Source organism: Rhipicephalus microplus, chromosome 4, assembly GCF_043290135.1.
Source record: "Rhipicephalus microplus isolate Deutch F79 chromosome 4, USDA_Rmic, whole genome shotgun sequence".
NCBI classification, from domain to species: domain Eukaryota; kingdom Metazoa; phylum Arthropoda; class Arachnida; order Ixodida; family Ixodidae; genus Rhipicephalus; species Rhipicephalus microplus.
The window spans coordinates 123676754-123688743 of NC_134703.1; the positions used below are offsets into that span (position 1 = coordinate 123676754).

General features: G+C 44.8%; 1 protein-coding gene across 1 annotated transcript in view; it reads right to left on the minus strand.

The window, feature by feature from the left end:
* The window catches only part of LOC119172342 (trypsin-1), a 131975-nt gene extending 120229 nt beyond the window's left edge, over positions 1-11746 (minus strand). Inside the window, exon 1 of the mRNA XM_075893618.1 lies at positions 11278-11746. The gene's annotated coding sequence lies outside the window, so the exon portion shown is untranslated. The remainder of the gene's footprint in view (positions 1-11277) is intronic.
* Between the last annotated feature and the right edge of the window lie 244 nt (positions 11747-11990).

Consider the following 11990-nt stretch of genomic DNA (forward strand, 5'->3'; position numbering starts at 1 on the left):
CTCCACGTGGATTTCCTTGGTAGACCTTCAATGCAGAGACGCTGTGCTCTAACCGGAGGCACCCTAGTGCAGGACGGTCCTGCTAACGCGTTCACAAGAAGATGTCTCAGTGTGATCTAAAGTCACGAAAAAACGTCGCGAAAAATGGTCTCCTGTTATCGCGTTCATCAGGATCATGCGTAAGGCTCATGGCGCACCGCGCTGTCACATTTTGATTTCGCCGGCCGAAGAGGGCAAGGGTAATTGCTATCACCTATGCCTACGCTTCCACCCTCTTCACACACTAAACACCACACGCAACAGATGCGTCACTTTAGGGAGGAGCTTTGCGCGGACCCTCACCCTCTTGCATGCGTAATCGTGCGAAAGACAATTAAACTTTGGAGCCGGATATCTCGGAACACAGGCGTGCTAGAAAAAATCTTCCAACTGAAACTGTGTACAAACACCACTGCCTACATTTTTTCAATATAAACATGCCAACTTACCGCAGCCAGTAAAAAGTTAATTATTAAATTTTAGTTAATTGGGCTGCTGACAGCGATAATTATCATCTAACTTTCTGTCCCCCTGGCCGCTTAACTTATTTGCACAAGTGGTTCTCACGTGCCTTCGAGCGCCTAATTTTAAAAAAATCATAAAGCTTAATTTTGAACACCCGGTATATTTATGTATATCTATTTTAGTCACTCAGTAATTGAGAGCATGCTTTCATGAAGTACCTGGTCCATTAAAGCACATTTTAGATCTTACGTAATATTTTGTCTTTCGTATACAATGCCCCAAGAAAATTACTACTCACGTTAGCAATGGTAGCTTTCAGAAACGATTCTTTATTTGAATGATTGCTTTTTTGTTGTTCTTTTATTCAGTGACGCTAGCTTCAGTGGAAGTGGGGGATTTTTTTTTTCAAGAAAGCATGCAACACATATCTCAACATGACTTTTCAAAGAATAGATACAAAGCAGCAGAGGTAGTATAAGCTGCATGGAGACTGTGTTCAAGTCAGGCAGCATGCTGGTGGGAAGTATAAGCCGCATTTCGTAAATTATTTATTTTTTCCCCGCGTTCTTGTTGTAATGAATACACCATTGTCAAGATCAAGGACCCACGATAAGCCAGCGTAATTGAAGTAATGGTAAACCTATTTTGCTATCTGCGAGCGAAAAAAAAAATAAAAGTTTTCATTACGACATTGTTGTGAGGAAAAAGCAAGTAAAAACACCAGAAAAAGAAAAAAAATTATTGCTACAATGCGGCAGCTACCCACAATTATGGCCTTCGGCGAGATTTTCTTACATTCATTTATAACGTAACTGGGTGCTGCGAAACGTAACGTGTAGTAATGTTTACAAAGATTACTGACGTCACAAATACCGTGAGGCCATCAGAGCGGACTGTTTTTTCTTTCTTTTTGGCTGCTATGTTTTAGTCTTGAGAACTGAAACATTTCGCGCACCATGGTTTAGAGTCGGGGATAATCTCTTGAAATAATGGTGTTATTAGGTTGGATGCCAAATGCAGCAAGCCATGGTAACTTCACGTTTGTCTGCGCACCGTGCCATGCCGCCGGCAGTCGCTGCGTTCCGTATATTCTTTGAAGGATGGTTACGTGTTTTGGGTGCCAGCATTGTTGAGGAAGCGCGCTAACCATGGTGCTTCTTTTCTTCTCATTTTTTTTGCGTTTTCCAGTGGAGCGCTCTTTTCGCACGATACATGGTACTGTAGCCATAAACGGAACCACGGGAATAAAGGTCTGCGCTAGCATCACACGTGGTTTTAGAGATTCACCTGGAGACGGCGGTCATCTTGCACTTTCGGGCGTGTGTCATGAATATAAAGAAGGGGGTCTCAAACACGCGGCTAGCAGAGTGCGTGCCGCCCGCGTCTTCACAATGAATAAAGTCTTTGGGACTTTGTTCGCCTTCATTTCTCACCTACCGCGATTAATAACACTTTGTCCGGATAAGCTTTACACACGAAAATAGCCTCAAGCGTATTTTTGTTTTGTTTTTGTGAACAGCTCATACGGTCACTATGTATGAAAACGTAGCCCCGGTACAAATTCTCTATATTTCACTATCGAGGTTCATAGTATAGAGTCATTCTGGAGAGTACTACCGATGTGTTTTTCGAATCCTGAAGTCAGATATCATGCTGAAATAATTTATATATGAAATATGGGAAATGCGTTCTTAGAAATGTCTGTTCTCGGTGATACTTTGTTCAATGACCTTCTCTCTCTCTCTCTCTCTCTCTCTCTCTGCTTCACCGTGTTCGCAGTCCCTGCCCTTGCCCTGAATTTCGGGACTGCACACCACTAGTGGAGGTGAGTTTGCGAACCTTGGACTAGAGCAAATGCCAATGTACACACTCTTTTTTTTTTCATTTTCGTAGCATCAAGTCTGAAATGTGAATGCGAACTAATTTTCTTCTTGTCTACATCCACGATGACCTTTATGTGCGTGTGAATATTAATTTGCCATTTTACGTGGTCTGCATCTGACGCTTTGTGAATGATGATCTGCGTCACATCTTGTTGTTCTTTAACTTCAAGCGGCTGCCTTTAGGTCCAACAAACTGCTACATCTTGAACTCCACACGTTGGAAGTCACCATATATGATTCTTGCAGCATTTTATTGTTGGGGAGAAACCAGCATGATATCGCCACTTGTTTTTCCACATTTCTAATTTACATTAAAGGGCAACGAAAAATGGTTGCCCCAGAGCATACTCACTTACATGAGCCCCCAAGCAATTAGTTTTATTCTGCTTTCGTTTCGCTGCTTCCTAATACGCATCTAACCATTTTTAAATTTGTAATATTTAGTGCGCGCATCACACCAGGTCAAAGCAGTGTGTTTGAAGGCTGAGTTAACAGCCCAGGTTGCGCGGTGAATATGTCAAATCAGTATATTGGTGTACGACTAAATTAAGTGTATTTTTCTTTAAATGTATGTTTATTTCTTCAATAGATATGACCCCAGTAGCCATTTTGTGATCTAACGACCAATAAACTGATTTAATATACAACCAGTTGGCACGACTATGAGGACTTCACGCAGCCTCTATAATTAAGGTTATACGTGGTGTGAGTCAATTGATTCCGCGCCATTGATTAAAAGAAAATGAGTTTTTCACTGCCACATTGACTAGTGTTTTGCTAGACAGGGGAAAAAAAAGAAGCAAATAGCGTAATTGTGCTTAACAAGCACCTTCGGTAGCATGACTTAAGAACAGCTGCAAGGAGACTAAGACATGCTCATTAGCGAATAGGCACCCACGTGGCACCATGGCATCTCCGTGAAACGCAGTTGAACGGTATCACATCGAGTGTGAACTTCGTAACCGTGGAGTCATTGCACTACGGCTGCAACGGGCGCCCGACGCGACGCCCGCCTAATTACGGTAGTAGAAGGGAAACAAAAGAATTGTAGACCTCGGCGCCTACTGTCTAAACATAAAACTGTCCAAAGAGAAAGGTGTGCGGCAGAATCAAGCAGCGCGCACAGCAGTTCCCTGACCCGCGAAACCCCGAGAGATCACCCTAAATGCGAGCGCTCACGGAGGGCTACGACAAGCATCGCATCTACTCCGTTCCCGAGTACCCGCTTTCGGGGTGGCTTTAGCGAGCGGTCCGTTAGCGGTCAGCCACCCGGCCAGCGCGAGCAGTGCGCCATAGGCAAATCGCGGCGCTGACCTGCCGGACAGGCAAGCGGATCGGTATACTGACCCACACATGGGCTGGCGCGCGGGTTATACTGACCCACATGGCGCCACGCATGCGAGACACAATCCCTCGCGTGGCGTATATGCATAGCGGCCGACGACTACGACGACGCCTGCTGAGCAACGGCATTCCGATTCCGCTAAAACTCGTCCAGCGGGAGAGGGCCGCAAAACAAGCAGCAAAAGGAAGGCGCCCCAAAGGCTCCTTCCCGCGCTGTTGCCGCGGTAACGGATAAAGTAGACCGCTGCGTGAAGCACACGCGCCGGCCGCCTAACGCGAAAAGCAACGTTGAGGCTGCAGGTCCTGTGACTCGGCGCTGGCTGCACGCGCGGGTTCGTTTTTCTTGCTGGTGATTTGCTGTATCTGCGCATTTCTCGATTCGCTATTGCAGGATGCCCTCCGAGAGTATATCCCGATTCCGCGTCTTCGTCGGCCAATGGGACGCAGCGATGGCAGCAGTGGAAGTAACCAGTGGAGACGGGATCAAACGCCACGTGCGCGATCGTGGCTTCGATCCTGTTATGCAGGAACTGAAGAAAGCAAAGAAAGAAGTAATGAATGCGAAGACCTCGCTAGATGCGACTCAGGCCCGGTCGTTGTATACCGGTCTTGCGTAGTGCAAGGCTTACCCGACACACAGCGGCGATTTAATTCGTACGAAGCGGACTGAGCGAAGGAGTGGGCTAATGGTTTCGTGGGAATCTCGTCTTTCCCCGTTTGCGGTGAATAGTAAATGCGCTCTGAGGGTGTTCCGATAGTCAGCAGTTTAGCGAGAGATATTCTTGGAGAATGTTCTCTTACGTACTTCGTTATCTCTGTTAAGGCTTGCCTTCATTAGAAAAAGAGGACATCTCCTTGAGAAAAGCTTTAGGAAAGTACAGAAACCAAAGTTCTTTTGCTTTCACACCGGTTCTAGCCGCATGCAGTTCAAGAAGCTTTTTGATGATTTGTAGAGCTTTTGCAGTAGACCTACGCTTCTTGTAACATTTGTGATGCACGGTAACAAGCTGTCTTCATGCAAATCGACGATAAAGAAAGCAATCTTAACCGCAACTCAATACGACGAGACTTTCTCTAAAAGGCCATGACAAGTTTAGAAATGGATAAGAGTGATAAATTGGGCACACATAAAGCCTTTCCATTGTTTCTATGATGCTGACATCATTGCACTTTGCAGGAAATGAAGGCAGACGTCAGCGCAACATTTTTGTTCAGAAGTGGCATGTGGTAATATTAAGCCTTGCTTAAAGGCGAACTCCAATGCATTCCTATTGTAAGCATTTTCTGTTTAATGGTAATTTTAGCTTCTTTCATACACCACCCCTGTCTTTTTCTGAGTAACAGACTTCTGGAGACTGGGCATGTCCTGGATCTCCTTTCATTACTTGTATAGGTCACTCGCGCAACTCACAGATGGTTCCCTGAACTACTATTCAACTACTGAATCATGGGTAAGACAGAAAAGTAATCACCCCAAGGGTGGCTGGTCCTCAGTATTGCATTGTATGGCTATTCAGAAATGAAGTAAAATATAATCAAATGTGCAAAACATTTATGCTACAGTGTCTCCCCTGATGCTTCCGTTACGAAAAAAAGTCAGATTTTGTTTATTAAGTACTTCAAGCAAGTGGTTCCATGCATTTAATGGGGAAAATTCATTAAGGGTGATCGGCAAAGTATTTATTATGGCACCACTCGTAATGCGTGGCCGTTTCATTACCACGACTTTATTTAATTCGAGTAATTTTCAAATACTTTTCAATCGGAGTAAGTGTTCGAAAACATGCTGTGTTCCGGCCTCTACCTGGGAATGGGGAGCCGCCTCACCTCAAGATTTTTTTTTTTTTTGGGAGGGGGGTCGGAGGGGTATAGTGTTCGCTTCGTTTCTTTTACAATGAGACCATTCACGTCAGAAGGTGAGTCAGTAAATGATTATTACAATTAAAAACAAATAAACTACAAACGCAGCAAACAAAAAACTACTTGTTGCGAAACTCCCATTTGAATAGAATTATAATCCTCGTGTTTATTTGAAGGGAATTTGATAGTTTTCAATGACAGCGATACTTTTGGGAAAGCTGTACTCACCCCGCACATTAAATCTCATTAAGATGGTCTGATATTTCATCAGGTATTGATGAGCGACCGCATCGCGGTGACCCTCCCCTCGTGGTGCTCGGATAGTTGTCCACTGGATTACTAGATAAAGTCTCTTTTCTCTCTCTCTCTCTGTGAGACCAATGGGCTGTTAGATATGCAATAAAACGGGTAATTGAATGACTCCTGTTTTTTAATGTGTAATAATTACATAAAGTTGAACTAATGTGGTCTAGTATTCGAGCACCTGAATAGAGTACCTGAAATTACGGCCTATATTGCGTTACCACTTACTTACTAACAAGCTAGCGTGCAACCTGGCAGTGCATGTATGTGGACTAATGACGAGGCCTGCTCGCTACATCCTCAAAACGGTATAAAAACACCTTTTTCTGGAGCCAACGTAATGAAATCTTCTTTCTTTCAGCACATCATGTATATTGACTGCAATCACTTGCCTTTGCGAACAGCGTATTGTTTTCAAACTTCAAAATGGGGTTAAGCGAGCTTGTTACTGCGTACACATAGTTTTTAAACAACACCGAAGCGCGACTCCAAGAATAGATCACACCACACAGCGCCTGTGTTGTGTGTTCTATTCTTGGTGTCCTGCTGCCGTTTTGGCCCTGTTTGAAAATTTATGCATTGCTTTCTTTTTGTACTTGCCTTGCTGAACTTACAGCATTGTTTTACTTTATGCGTAACGGAATGTTGTATTTTGTACACTCTGAATGGACTTTAGTTTCGCAGAATGCATTGAATAAATTATGAATAATCAGTCTTCAATAGTTGCAGCCTTCAGCAAGTGACACCCCCGTCAAACCTGCTCGTATTTAGGAAGATATTTCCACGCTCCACGCCTAATGGTCATGAAATACTGGTTAATGTAAGTTTATTGATCATCCACTATATATAGCACCATGACAGTGTGACATCAGGAAACAGTTGTCACTCTGTTATGAGCAAACCATTAACTACTTCCGAGACAGTACATATACGAAGGTGAAAGAGATGCCGGTTCCACCTTATGCATTCTTTTTTGTGTCTTTTATAGCTTACTAGTCTGCGCGTACAAGAAAACGCTCTCAAGTGTCCCATTTTGGTCGTTAATTAATACAGCATAACTACATAGCAACGCGAAGCCAGTTGATTGCATTGAAGTGTTGGAAACTACATTTTGTTGTATGCGGTTTCCGAACATCGAGGTCTAAAAGGATAATTCAACGTCAAAGTTCCAATATTTTTGTGCTTTTACAAAACTCCTTCATCGTATACGTCTTTGTGATGTTACAAATTTGAAGACATGATTTTCGTGTTGTGGTGTTTTTTCGCGCTTTTCAAGTATTTAGAAAGTGCTGCGTTCAGTGTACCGTTATTGTCTTTCGGAATTTATTCCTTGCTCAAGATAGACAGGTGACTAGTCTTAAGCGGGAGCTGCCGCAGAAAGTTATATAGTCATCAGAGGCTAGTACTACAGAAATATAATAACAAAAATAAATATTATTTGATGGAGTTTAACGTCCCAAAACAAATTTAAAAAATGCAGTGGTACTTACTGCTAAACTTTCATTTCTTCTTCTTGCATTATACGCTTTTGAGATCCCGCTTAGGCGAAAATTTCTGGTTTCCTCTAGCAAAGAACCGTAGGGAGATCGGGTAACTTCGCGGGCCGACCTTGTGCGTGGCCAATTCCTTAAGAAATTGCATAGTTACAGGAATTCCTTCAGAGCGTTCACATGTCCACTTTCTTTTTCGACTCGCCTGGAACTCCTTCTACACTCCTCCACACTCGTTCAACATTTAACGGCTTTGTGACTACACCGCAAAGTGTGCTGCTGTGGACCCTCATCAGAAAGAGATAGAATGTTAGAATGGTGGGAACATTCAGGGCGAACACCATTTCCTGCCGTTGCGGCTCCCATACGGCACCCGTGTCCACACTTATTCTTGTTCGAAAATTCATTGAGAGCAAGGCTGTCGTTTGGAAGTCAAAACGGCAATAAACATTTGGCACTTTGGGCGGAGTCCTTACCATTTTCCATGAATGTTTCATAATGACCAGACAATATTGCCACGTGCATGCACATTGCTTTTCCGTAACAATATTTTGTCAGATTCTCGACTTCAAAACGCTGTAATGTTAGACTGCAATATATATCTCCTAATTATAACAAACAATTTAGGTAAGCACACGTTGCCACTTCGTTTCGAAGGGCATGCCGATGTAGACAATCTTCATCATCGTAGTCATCAAAAACGTCCGTAAGTTCTCTAAAAATGTTTTGTTCGCAAGCACCAATCCACCTGGACTACGACATCTACGACCCTTATTAATAGTCATTCGTGATTGCTTAAAAGTATTCTTTCAGCGCAGCGTTACGTAACACTTCTTTTAGTATCCATTCAAACATACGTCGGCGTCCTCTCCAGCACAGCCTTCGTGCGACCACACGTGCGCATCGTACAAAAGGAGACATCGGCGCGGTTGTTGGTTGATTGGAAAGCGCCGGCTCCCGGCCCCGATAGAGCTTTGATCGAACACTGCGAGAGAAGAAAGCGCGACGCCGTTGTTGTGGGCCAAGGACGTCTCCTGTAGCGTCGTCCCCGGTCCTTCAACTTGACATGCGCGCTGCCGCGTACAAGTGGCCTTCGGAAGTCGTCCTCGTCGTCGTGGCTTTGTGCACTTACACAACGCGGCACTCCCGCTGGCTCGCACCGTCTCGCCTCGGTGTCAACGACTCCGTGAGCTGGTTCTCTTTCCGACAGACCTGCTCCCTTGAACTTTTGCCACCCAGCTCGCCGCAGTTATAAACGCTTTGCTCGCAGCTGCTCTGGCCGGGAACGCGCGGAATGTTAGCGTCGCGTAAGTGCGGAGGACGGCGCCCGAGTGTCGCCTCGGCGGAAAATTGAACAATTATCGAGCGATTCCCTCGTGGAACTGGCCCCATGAAAATGAAGGCACGAAGTGTGCGATTCTAATTGCGGACACTTCGTGCGCAATTAAATGACAGAAACACATGCGCTTGTGTTTGCGTCATTTTATGGGCGCGTGATTTTGTCCTTTTGTGGCCTGCATCATCAGATATCATGTCTCACCAACCATACTTATGAAAAACATATGAAGTATCAACAAGATTCAAAGCTTTGGTTCGGAGATGTAACCTTAGATAGATAGATAAATAGATATAGAGATAGATAGGCAGACAGATAGACAGATAGATAGATCTATCTATCTATCATAGATAGACAGACAGATAGACAGATCTATCTATCTATCTATCTATCTATCTATCTATCTATCTATCTATCTATCTATCTATCTATCTATCTATCTATCTATCTATCTATCTATCTATCTATCTATCTATCTATCTATCTATCTATCTATCTATCTATCTATCTATCTATCTATCTATCTATCTATCTATCTATCTATCTATTCTACGTCTGGGTGCTCTCATGATCACGCTCTGAACTTGGGGTACACCACAATTAGTAGAGGAGGGTAAGATAGTTTTACGAATGTGATGAGTTGGTCATGACAGCGTAAATGTCACAATATCGTACGTCGTCAAACACTTTCAACAAAACAGTGGCACATACGCATGGGCTGGTTTGTGCCACAGGTGATACACATTTTATATATACCTTGGAACGGCGAGAACACACGTGGGTAATTTTAGCGCTTGAGCGTTAAGAAGAAGCTGACGTCGGCAGCGTTGGCCGGACGAATGCAAACAATAAATGTCAGTGTCCCTGCAGGAGTGAAACTCCAGCATTCTGCGTAGCAATAAAGTATTCTACCACAGAGCCACGCCAGGTCTCAGAAATACCTTGGAAATGGAACCTAACGTTCGTGAAACGTCAGTTCTGGTTGCAGTACCGGCTATTCAATTTTATAAGCATTACATATGTACACCAATATAGCCGTCACATCGGATTGACGTAAAGTGTACTTAATGCGCCACCTGCTGAGGTTGATTTGTGTAGCAGTGTTGAGGGCTACCATCCTTGTGAGCCCCAACGCAAACACCACCGCATCATATCAGCTTACCGCTTTTGTTTTGCTAATATTTATGTTGCTATTGGCATCGTTACGCAACTGCAAAAAACTGCTAATATAAAACATATGCAGATGTTTGACGTATGTGCGTGCGTGAATTTGTACATATACTTAGCGTCACATCATGACATGTCAATCAGTAAAAAAAATTAAAACACATTCACTTCGCATCCGCACGTTTCGCATAACACCGATTCCCAAGGCACGTGGAATCTGCCAAACTTTTTATTATCGCCTTGCAACAGGAAACGCATTCGGTGCATTTCCAGTGGTAATTATAAGATACGCGTGTAATCGTGCGGCCAGGAAATTTCGAGCATTCACCGAAGCATCTGATGTGTGACGCCAGAAACGTTTCCAAACTCTTTTTGCAAACTCGTTGGTTTGTTTATTTACACACTATCAATAGCTGGAGACATAGGTCAACAGAGGAGTGTTCTCTATGTCTTTGCCGTTGCTCTGTTCCTTTAGTGCAGAGATGGGACATAACCAAAAACCAACACTTGGTTCACAATTCTTCGACTGAATGAATGTGCGTAAATCCCCAAGTTTGTGAGCATCCCAGTGAACACTGCATTGGTGTGATTAACCACAGAACAATGATAATCTGATATGGTGCAGTTCTTCAGCAATGTCAACATGAATGTAGCAGCATGCGTGCAGCGTATACACGAAAGGCACAAAAAAACCCTAGCTGGAAAATTTTATTTTTTTCCCACTCTACCTCAAGTATGTGACCGACGTCATGTCTTGAGCATATTCTATGATACTTTGGCGAAATATTTTCTAATCTACTTTTCGAGGGAATCATGTTTTGGTGAGATTGTGTTGTCGCGATGTGTGTGCAACGCTACTTCTTTCTTAGTGCCCATAAATATTGCCTCTCGTTAGCAGATTTCCGGAAAGGTCGTGTTTGAATGAAATGCTGATTAAAGAAGAATGTGGTGGCACCGACAGAAACTTTCAATTCAGGTGCTGCTGCTCCGTTACGCAAAATCACATATGCGATTAGTGTACGCAAGCGTTTGATATTCGCGAATTTAGAAGAGGGTGCTTGAGAGGCTGAAAATTTTACGTATTCCTTGTTCCGGTTTGGTCTGCTTGGGAAAGAAACGGGTAGACAGAAGATTTCGCTGCACACTATACGGTGGAAACATTTTCAGGCGAACTGACACCTCTCGATTTCGATGCAAACTGCTTTTGTTCGTTCATGAGAAATCAGTCCGAGTTTTAATACAAATCTTTAGCCACGGATTCTCCACACCATCTATTTCAGCCACCCAGACGCGCAGGAACGCCGATCGCGAAGTGACGATCAAGAAAAAAAGCAATTACAACTTGTAAGAACACAGAAAAGTGCCAAGAATTTCAGTCGCCGAGACTTACCGTGACAGTTATCCAGATCTCGCAATACACTCCGGTTCAACACGCGGGCACAACGCCGGGCCGAGCAGGGCCGATGAGGCTCGGAAGCGCGGCGTCTTCCCCGGCGCCGGCATCAACAATGTCGTCCACAGAACGACGACAACCTCCTACTTTTTTTTCTTATCTTCCCTTCAAAAGCAGTTCACACCGATCACTCACGAACCTCGCACGGAAGGAGGCACGCGGAAGGAAGGGGTCGTCCAACCGAAGGAAAACAGCTGTGGCCGGTCGCACCGAGACGTGCTCGCCGAGTAAAAGTAGTCGCCTTGGCTGCTGGAGGCGCGGATTGATTCGAAAGCGTCGTCCTTGAGCCGATGGCCAGCTGGGACTCTCCGCTGCCTCAGCTGATGCTCCGAGTGGGGCGCCCGCTCTGGGTGCAAACGGGTCGCTCACGGCCGAGCGGCGCTGAGCGCTCGCTGGAATGGGAGCCCGAGCGGCGTCAGAGCGGAGCCGGCTGGAAACCGGGACAGAGCAACCTACAGCCCTAGGGGCGAGAGAGAGCGGCTCCCGCATCCAGCCATCCAGATGCGGCTCTACGGTGTCGCCGCCCTCCCGGTTGCAGCGGAGAAGAAAAGGTTCAGCTGTTGCTGGCAGGTAGGTATACCTGGGCAGGCACGGGGTCTCCGCAGTAATACGCGCGGCCAGGCATTTTCTCTCTCGCTGATCCGCGCTGA